This window comes from Pteropus vampyrus, unplaced genomic scaffold (genome assembly GCF_000151845.1).
Source record: "Pteropus vampyrus isolate Shadow unplaced genomic scaffold, Pvam_2.0 Scaffold153, whole genome shotgun sequence".
NCBI lineage: Eukaryota > Metazoa > Chordata > Mammalia > Chiroptera > Pteropodidae > Pteropus > Pteropus vampyrus.
In genome coordinates this window covers 535,038-545,266 of record NW_011888934.1, presented here as the reverse complement: position 1 = coordinate 545,266, position 10,229 = coordinate 535,038, and the positions used below count along the sequence as shown (strand labels likewise).

Sequence of the window (10,229 nt, the reverse complement as noted above, 5' to 3'; positions counted from 1 at the left end):
CAACCAAGAGCTGGTTCTTTGAGAAGTTTAATAAAATTGACAAACCCCTGGCTAGACTCACTGAAGAAAAAAGAGAAAGGACCCAAATAAACAACATCAGGAATGAAAGAGGGAATTTACAACTGACATCGCAGAAATACAAAGGATTGTACAAGAATACTATGAAAAAGTATATAACACCAAATTTAATAACCTAGAAGAAATGGACCAGTACTTAGAAAGATACAACCTTCCTAGACTGAATCAAGAAGAACTGGAAAATCTAAATAGACCAATCAGCAGTATAGAAATTGAAACAATCATCAAGAACCTATCAAAAAGTAAAAGTCCAGGACCAGATGGCTTCACCAGCAAATTCTACCAAACATACAAAGATTTAATACCTATTCTCCTCGAACTCTTCCAAAAAATCGAAAAGGAAGCAATATTTCCTAACTCATTTTATGAGGCCAATATTACTTTGATACCAAAACCTGGTAAAGATAACACAAAATAAAGAAAACTACAGATTGATATCTCTCATGAACACAGATGCAAAAATCCTAAATAAGATACTAGTGAACCGAATACAGCAACATATTAAAAAGATTATACACCATGATCAAGTGGGCTTCAGCCCAAAGGCACAGGGATGGTTCAACACACGCAAATCAATTAATGTGGTATACCACATAAACAAATTAAAAAATAAGAATCATATGATCATATTAATAGGTGCAGAAAAAGCCTTCAACAAGATACAGCATCCATTTATGATCAAAACACTTAACAAAAGTTACAATCAAAACACTTAACAAAACAAAGTTAGTATAGAAGGAAAGTACCTTAACATAATAAAGGCCATATATGACAAACTCTCAGCCAATATTATACTTATTGGGAAAAACTAAAACCTTCCCTCTAAGATCAGGGACAAGGCAAGACTGTCCACTACCACCACTGTTATTCAATATAACATTGGAGGTCCTAGGAAATGCAATCAGGCAAGAGAAAGATATAAAAGGCATCCAAATAGGAAATGAAGAAGTCACACTGTCACTATTTACAGATGACATGATTCTCTACATAGAAAACCCTAAAGACTGTGCAAGAACACTACTAGAAACAATAAGTACAGTAAAGTTTTCTTGATACAAAATCAACGTTCAAAAATCCATAGCATTCCTATACTCTAATAATGGAGTGTCAGAAAAAGAAGTGGAAAAAATAATTCCTTTTGCAATTGCAACAAAAAGAATAAAATACCTAGAAATAAATTTATGAAAACATGTGAAGGACCTATATAATGAAAACTATAAGACTCTATTAAAAGAATCAAAGAAGACACAAAGAAATGGAAAGATATTCTGTGTTCTTGGATTGGAAGAATCAACACAGTTAAAATTACCTAAAGCATTGTACAGATTTAATGCAATCCCCATCAAAATCCCATTGGCTTTTTTTTTTTAAGAAATAGAACAAAATATCATCAGATTTGTATGGAAGCACAAAAGACCCCAAATTGCCAAAGCCATCCTGAGAAAAAAGAACAAGGCTGGAGGCATCACTCTGCCTGACTTCAAATTATACTATAAAGCAACAGTAATCAAAATGGCATGGTATTGGCAGAAAAACAGACACATGGATCCGTGGAACAGAATCAAGAGTCCAGAAGTAATTCCATATTAATATGAGCCAATAATTTTCGACAAAAAAGCCAAAAACATAGTGGAGAAAGGAAAGTCTCTTCAATAAATGGTGCTGGGAAAACGGGAAAGTCACCTGCAAAAGAATGAAACTAGACTGTTGCTTATCACCACACACCAAAATTCACTCAAAATGGATTAAGGACCTGAATAGAAGACCTGAAACAATAAAGTGTATAGAAGAAAACATAGGAACCAAACTCAAGGACCTTGGACTTAAAGAGGATTTTATGAATTTGACCTCAAAAGCAAGGGAAATAAAAGCTAAAATAAATGAATGGGACTACTTCGAACTAAAAAGCTTCTGCTCAGCAAAAGGAATCACCAACAAGGTAAAGAGACAACCATCTCAATGGAAAAATATATTTGCAAGAAACACCTCCAGTAAGGGCCTAAAATCCAAAATATACAAAGAACTTATACAACTCAATAACAGCAAAAAAAACAAACGTTCCAAGAAAAAAATGGGCAGAGGATCTGAACACACACTTCTGCCTAGAGGACATACAAATGGCCTACAAATATATAAAAAGATGCTCAACATCACTAGCTATTAGGGAAATGCACATCAAAACCACAATGAGATACCATCTCACACCTGTTAGAATAGTTATAATCAACAGAACAAGTAATGACAAATGTTGGAGAGGATGTGGTAAAAAGGAACTCTCATACACTGCTGGTGGGATTGCAAATTGGGACAGCCACTATGGAAAACAATATGGAGGTTCCTCAAAAAACTAAGAATTGATCTACCGTATGATCCAGCAATCCCTCTACTGGCTATTTACCGCAAAGACTTGAAAACCCATATCTGAAAAGATATTTGCACACTGATGTTCATAGTAGCATTATTCATGGTGGCCAGGATATGGAAGCAACCGAAGTGTCCTACAATAGATGATTAGCTAAAGAAACTGTGGTACATATATACAATGGAATATTACTCAGCCATAAGAAGAGATGAGATACTGCCATCTGTGACAACTTGGATGAACCTTGAAGTAATCATACTGAGCTAAATAAGCCAGACAAAAGATGATGAAAATCACATGATATCACTTATATGTGAGATATAAACCTAAAAGCAACAAATGAACAGGACAAGTAAACAGAGACTCATGGACATGGACTATAGACTAGTGGTTACCAGAAGGTAAGGGACGGGTATGGCATAGGAGATCAAATATAGGGGGGTAGGAGGAGAGTGAAGAGAGTAAAGAGGATCAAATATATGGTAGCTGAAGGAAACTGGACTTTGGGTGGTAAACACACAATAGAATATACGAATGTCAAATGATAATGTACACCTGAAAATTATATAATTGTATTAACTAATGTTACCCCAATAAACTTAATTTTTAAAAAGAAAAAAAAAAGAAATGATGTTTTATATATACAATGGACTATTACTCAGTCATTAAAAAAAAATGAAATTCTACCATTTGCAATGAAATGGATGGACCTAGAGGTTATTATGCTGAGTGAAATAAGTCAGACAGTAAAAGATAAATACCATATGATTTCACTTATATGTGGAGTTTAAGGAACAAAAAGAGCAAACTAATCAAAAACAGACTCATAAATATAGTGGACTATTTGATGATGGAAATAGGGGAGGGTGGGTTGGAGGGCCAGGAGAAGGGAGTGAAGGGTTAAAGAAATACCAATTAGTAGTTGATAGTTGATCACAGCGATGGGGAGCAAGGTAGAGGGAATGCAGTTAGCATTAATATGATGGCTAGGTGGAAGGCCAGAGGAGGGAGGAAGCAATTGGGAGGATTATTTTATGAACTATATAGATGTCTAACCAATGTACTCTATACCTGAAATTAATTTAAATAAATAAATTTTTTAAATAAAAATAAAAAAATAAAAAGCAAAATTTCATTTGAGTCAATTTCTAACTTTGTCATAACCAAATCTCAAACCAGAAAAAAAACCGACCAGATTAAAAAAAAAATTTTAATGTAAATTTCACATCTTTTCCTCCAGTTTGCATTCAAACATTATATAAATTAAAACATTTTTTAACTGCTTACCTATTCCATGAAATGTGTTCTTCTTGTGACCTTTCTTCAATTCAATTTAATAAACATTTACTAGGCATCAATTATGTATAAAATACGGAAACTATAAATGTATCATAATAATCATAGCTAAAGGTTATTTCATGCTTACTCTATGCAAGGCACAATTTTCACGTATTAGTTTATGTAATCCTCACAGCAATACTATGAGGCAAGGAGCTATTATTTTCAACTGCTAAACTGAAAATTTCCTCTAAAGTTACAAAACTCAAGAAATAAAAGTTTAGGAGTATTCTGAAGCATCATGAAATAATTAGTTACATTTTTTAAAACTACATGCAAAACACAAATAGGCAAATATGTAAAATTAAGGCAAATGTGCAGGAGATCATATCTCAGTTACTCAGAGTTTGAAATCATGATAGTCCTTACCATTGATGTCCTAATATATGTGTTTCATTGTTTGTCAACATTTCTTCCAGGAATTAGAAAAGCTTGAGGGTAGAGGAAAAAGGAAAAAATGGAATTCAAAATTTTTCTGCTACTACTAGATGGTTTGGCTAGAAGTTTATTAAGGTACAATTGGAAATGACTGATTCAGCTAAGATTTGGAATTCACCATAATCTCTGAGATCCAGAGTTACATACCAAGTTTGGAAATTGAACTAGAGAGCACTTGCACTTTTTGGCCAACTATAAAAGCTAGGGGCTTTCTGTACATTATCCCATTTAGTATTCACAACTGTGAATAGTACCTATTTACATTCCTATTTTATAGATAAGAAAACCAAGATTCACAAAAATAAATAATACATTCAAGATATCAACCTTGTGATGTCTTGTAGGAGGGTAACAGAGAAGCCTCAAGGAAATACTGAGTTTCAAGGTCACATAGATATGGGTTCAAATTAGGGCTCTGATATATTCCTGCTATATAAACTTGGACCAGTTCCTTAACCTGTCTGATATTCTGTTTTCTTAACTATAAAATGGAGATAACAATACTTATTACATAGACTTGCTGTAATAACTAAATGAGGTAATACATATATACAGTAGATTTTCATTAAATGATAGTTTTTCAACTTCCTACCCACTGTGATTCATGTCATAAGGAAAAATTCAAGTCTACCTCATTTAGGCCAAGAATCTTTCTCAAATGGTAAACACGATACCCTATAGACAAAATATAGAAAGTGACAGAAGAGATGATGAAATTAATGTGAGAAAAAAAAATGAAGGTATGGGTAGAATATGGAGGGCCAGAGAGAGATGTTCATATTGAATAACACAATGATTCTTTGGTTTTAAATAACATAAGCCACACTTTTAAAGAAATTTACTGGAAAGACATGGAATGAAGTAGCTCACAAAATCAAAGGAAACTTGAATAACCAAGCTTTTTGTTGGGCGAGGAAGGAAGCATCAGTCAACAAGAAAGGTTAGATAATCTTTTCAGGATATGGTCATGGGAATAAAGCCTCCAACCATTATCTTTCCTTAAGACACCCACTAAGATTCAAGATTCTGGAAGAGAGTGTTAGTTAGCCTATCTTGGGTCACATACTTGCCCTTTGGTTAAAAGAGCCCAGTCACCTTGAATGACAGTCTGGTATACCTCAAATGACTTCTTGTAATTGAGAAAACACGATTCACCAGGGAAAATTAAGGTCCTATTAGAGAAGGAGTAAGGAAAGCTGAGCAGGCAAAAACAACAGGGTCCATGGCAAATTATACATGGGTGATGTAAGAAAAGGTTCAGGAGAACACATAATTCTGTGCATACTTCCTGTATACTATTGATCAAAATGTGAAACGAGTGTTCCTTCGCCTGAGTCCCGCATGAACTCCTCAAGGGCAAGGAACTGCTTTAAATATTTGTCCTCAGTAGCTGTCCATAGGAGGTTCTCAGCATATCTTAGACTCACAGAAATTTTCCATTTCTCCACACAAGAGTGCCACAATGGAACCATTATTGATTAGGTCCCATAAACAAAGGAAGAATATTCATTTACATGAATCCTGCATATAGATGAGTAAAATTCAGGATTAGATAACTATTAAATTAGTTAAAATTTCAGTTTTCAGTTCCTAGAATTTGTGAGTGATGTAGGTAAGGGAGAAAAAGGTCTTAAAAGTCAGGTAAACAACAGTAACAAGCTTTATGGTGTGCTTTGATACATACAACAATAAATTTATCCCGGGCTAGTTAGTTTTAAAAGAAAGACAAAATCTCAAAAACGTCCCTAACCTGGTAAAGGAAATAGACATACAAACTCAGAAAGCACAGAGAGTCCAAAACAAGATGAACCCAAAGAAGCTCACACCAAGACACATCATAATGAAATGCCAAAGCTTAAAGACAGACAGAATTTTAAAAGCAGCAAGAAAAAAGCAATAAGCTACCTAGAAGGGAACTCCCATAAGACTGTTAGCTGGTTTCTCAACAGAAACTTTGCAGGCCAGAGAAATTGGCATGAAATATTCAAAGTGATGAAAAGCAAGGATCTGCAACCTAGATTACTCTACCCAGCAAAACTATTATTTAGAATCCAAGAACAAATATAGAGCTTCCCAGACAAGAAAAAGCTAAAGGAGTTTATCATCACCAAACCAGTGTGACAAGAAATATTAAAGGCAATTCTTGAAGAGAAAGAAGAAGGGAAATGTGAATGATAAAATGACAATAACTACATATCTATCAACAATTACTTTAACTGTAAATGCTCCAATCAAAAGACATAGGGTGGCTGAATAGATATGTAAAGAAAACAAGGTCTTTACTTATGCTGCTTGCAAGAAACTCATTTCAGAAGGAAAGACACACACAGACTAAAGTAAAGGATGAAAAGAGATATTTCATGAAAATGAAAATGAAAAAAAGATGGGGTAGCAATACTTACATTAGACAAAATAGACTTCAAACCAAAAGCTATAACAAAAGATAAAAATGACTCAGTAATCTCCCTTCTGGGTATTTATTCAAACAAATCCAAACACTACATTGAAGGGACTTGTAAATCAATATGTTCATCACAATATTATTTACAATTGTCAAGATATAGAGGTAACCTGGGTGTCCATCAGTGGATGAATGGACAAAGAAGAGGTGATATATATTACTCAGGCATAAAAGAGAATGAAATCTTGCCATCTGCAACAACACAAATGAACCTAGAGAGTATTGTATTGAGTGGAGTAAGTCAGACAGAGAATGACAAATGCCATACAATTTCACTTATATGTAGAATCTAAAGAGCAAAATAAGCAAACAAACAAAGCAGAAACAAACTCATAGATACAGAGAAAATTTTGATGGTTGCCAGGTAGAAGAGGGGTTGGGGGATGGGTAAAAAAGGGAAGGGATTAAGAGGTAGAAATTAGTAGTTACAAAATAGTCATGGGGATGTAAATTACAGCTTAAGAAATATCATCAAATAATATTGGAATAACTATGTATGGTGTCAGAGAGTTACTAGATTTATTGGGGTGATCACTTTGTAAGTTATATAAATATCTAATCATTATGTTGTACACCTGAAACTAATATTGTATGTCAACTATAATTAAAATTTTTTAAATTATTTTTAAAAAGTCAAAATCTCATTTAAAAAAACAAAAGAGATGCAGACAGACAGATGCCAGTCCTTTATATCCATCAATGACAGGGCAATGACATAATTTATTTCACCATCAGACCCCAAAAGCCTGCAACTCATTGTTTTCTTACAGGAGCACATGTGTATATTGACTTACTAATATCTCTTGCTAAGTCTTCTTAGTGAGTAAAGATATATTTCACAGCATTAGAGATATAGGCCAAACTCTTGGTCTTAAAACCAAATGGCTCATGTAGGAATCAAATTTATGTTTATTAGCAAAGACACTAGCAAACGATATAAATGACGTGCCCTTGGTAACATTTATTTTTTCAAAACCTGATCTATATAAGTTTTAGAGTCAGCGTTTAAATGAAAATGTATGAAAGATTATTGGAAATTGTTATGATTATTTGTATTTCAAATAATCACAAAGTGATCTTTAAATTTCATATAATTGATGGGTCCATTTTTCTAAGAAATTAAATTTTTTCCTTATCGACCTTAGATGATATGTAAAGAGCTTCAGATTGTATATATGTTTTTAGTGTATTTGTCATCACGTCTCCAAAGTGTGCAGGGAAAGACTTTTAAAACTAAAAGTAAGAGGGGAAACTCCCTTTTCAATCATCAAACAAAATTGTTAATGACTCTCCTAAACCCATCCCATTATCTTTTCTTTTCACCTACTTTAAAGATGGGCGTTGGGGTTTTGTAAATATTGCCTTCTATGAAGAAAAGATTGTTAATTAGAAATGAAGGAATTAATTTTTTCAAGGTCAAAAATTTCAGTTAATTAACAAAAAATCAATAAGTAGGTTTCCATAATGTCAGTAATGATGCTAAAAGGCATTAACCCTTATCACAAAGTTGTCAATAAAAGGTGTGATGATAAGACAAAAAAAATTGTTCATATAATGGTACTTACCATTTTGGATTTCCAGGGGGCTATAAAATGCCTCCCCTTCTAAGTATGAAGCAGATATGAAAAGTGGCCTTCTCTCTTACTGATTGCAAGACTAAATCAAAAATGGTCAATTGACTTTCTCTGGCTAATGAAGTTACTTCTAAACTAAGAGTAGCATCATTAATCCTTTACTATCTGCAGTGGTTAATTTTATGTTTTAACTTGGCTAGATTATGCTGCCCAGTTGTTTGGCTAAACACCTGTCTAGATGTTGCTGTGAAGCTATTTTTTATATGTGATTAACATTTAATCAGTAGACTTTGAGTAAAGTAGAGTATCCTCTGTAATGTGGGAGAGCTTCAATCAGCCAAAAGCCTTAAGAACAAGGGTTGAGTTTTCTAGAAATATATAATGTATATTATGTGTAATATATTATATATACGCATTCTCCCTATTGGTCTGTTTCTTTGGAAAACCCTGACTAATACACTATCTTAGAGTGTCTCCAAAGTTTTTATGTATGGAAAGCAAGTGCTTCTCCTTTTTTAATTTAAAATAGTTCAAGTAGATAATTTTTTTCTGACTGCATATTTTTGAAACTATAAATGGTACCATACTGTCTCCCACTTCCTGTTTAAAACCCATAAATAGCTTCCCAACCCCCTAAAGGCCTTGTATGATCTACCCCAGACTGAAGGTTCACCTAACAAGGTTTCAAACATCAGGCGTTTGCACAAAGCACTTCCTATTGTTGGGTATGAACAGTCAGTGGAGCAAAAGATGCCTCACTCTCTGTGTCCTCGTGAACACAGAGTTAAAATAGCTGGAATAGATGTTCTTAACAGTTTCAATAGGTATCTAAGAGGATTGTCTTATCTCTTGCTAAGTATTTCTGTCCAGACAACTGAGGCCTTCCCTCAAAATCATATTACCTTATACTCTGGAAAATGCTGGCTGCCTAATGAGAGGATGTTATTCATTGGCATTCATTTCTCCAAGCTCCATTTCCATAACTTGATCTGTTTTAACAATATAACATTCCCATAAGTGTGTTGCAATACTTTTGTCCAATTTCCTAGGGTACACATCGTAATCACTTTGATAGAACTTGAGAAACACCCTGGTGCCTATGAATAAATAGAAAGGACATCTTGGTCTCATTTGCAGCATGTTTACAAATTATCCCTTTGGTTACTGCCACACAGGGCACATTACATCTACTTTGGATCTATTTTTATTTTCCTCATTTTGAGTAGGAAAAGTTTTCTGACACAGTCCTTATAATCTGAAAGTAATTTCGCTATTTAGGATCTAGTCTAGTGCTCTCTGTGAACTAAGTCGCTCTATTCCTGAATAATATAACTATGTGGTTTGTCTCTCTCTCTGAGTCGTTCTGTACCCTCTCCTAAATCTGTCTAAAAACATCTTATTGTCAACATATTTGGAAGAATTCAGGTTATCACATTCCCACCCATCACCAATCATAGTGCAATGTTTACTTTTTAAGAGATTAGCTAATAAAATGTCCCATAACAGAAGCAAAAATTTGTACAAATTTCCCAACAATAGATAAATCATAAAATAGACACATGGAAAGTTGCAGCTACACTCAAGTCTATCAGGGTGGTTGTACCACCATATCTCAGCCCAAAATACACTCATAGACACACACACACACACACACACACACACAACTACCACTATCGTCACAACAACAAGGAAAATGAACAACCTTCACATAATCCTAATCAATCATAATCACTCAGAAACTAAGCAAAATCTGGATTGTGTGGGTATGAGTATTAAATGTATCAGCAGAAAGAAAGTCTGTGTAGGATGTAGAAAAAGAGAAGTAAAAAGCAAGAAGTTGTCAGTATGTCACACATCACCCAAGTGAGAACTGCCTTGAAACTTGAGCTTGAAAATTCCATTCTTATAGGCAGATAATAAAGATGATAGCCTACATTCATATAGCTCCTACTCTGGCCCAGGAAAAGTTCTAAGCACT

At 34.0% G+C, this 10,229-nt stretch overlaps 1 long non-coding RNA gene across 1 annotated transcript in view; it reads right to left on the bottom strand.

Annotated features, from left to right (window-relative positions):
* The window catches only part of LOC111745377, a 56,574-nt gene that overhangs the window by 40,080 nt on the left and 6,265 nt on the right, over positions 1-10,229 (bottom strand). The window contains exon 3 of the long non-coding RNA XR_002782625.1: positions 4,148-4,209. This is a non-coding gene — a long non-coding RNA (uncharacterized LOC111745377). The remainder of the gene's footprint in view (positions 1-4,147; positions 4,210-10,229) is intronic.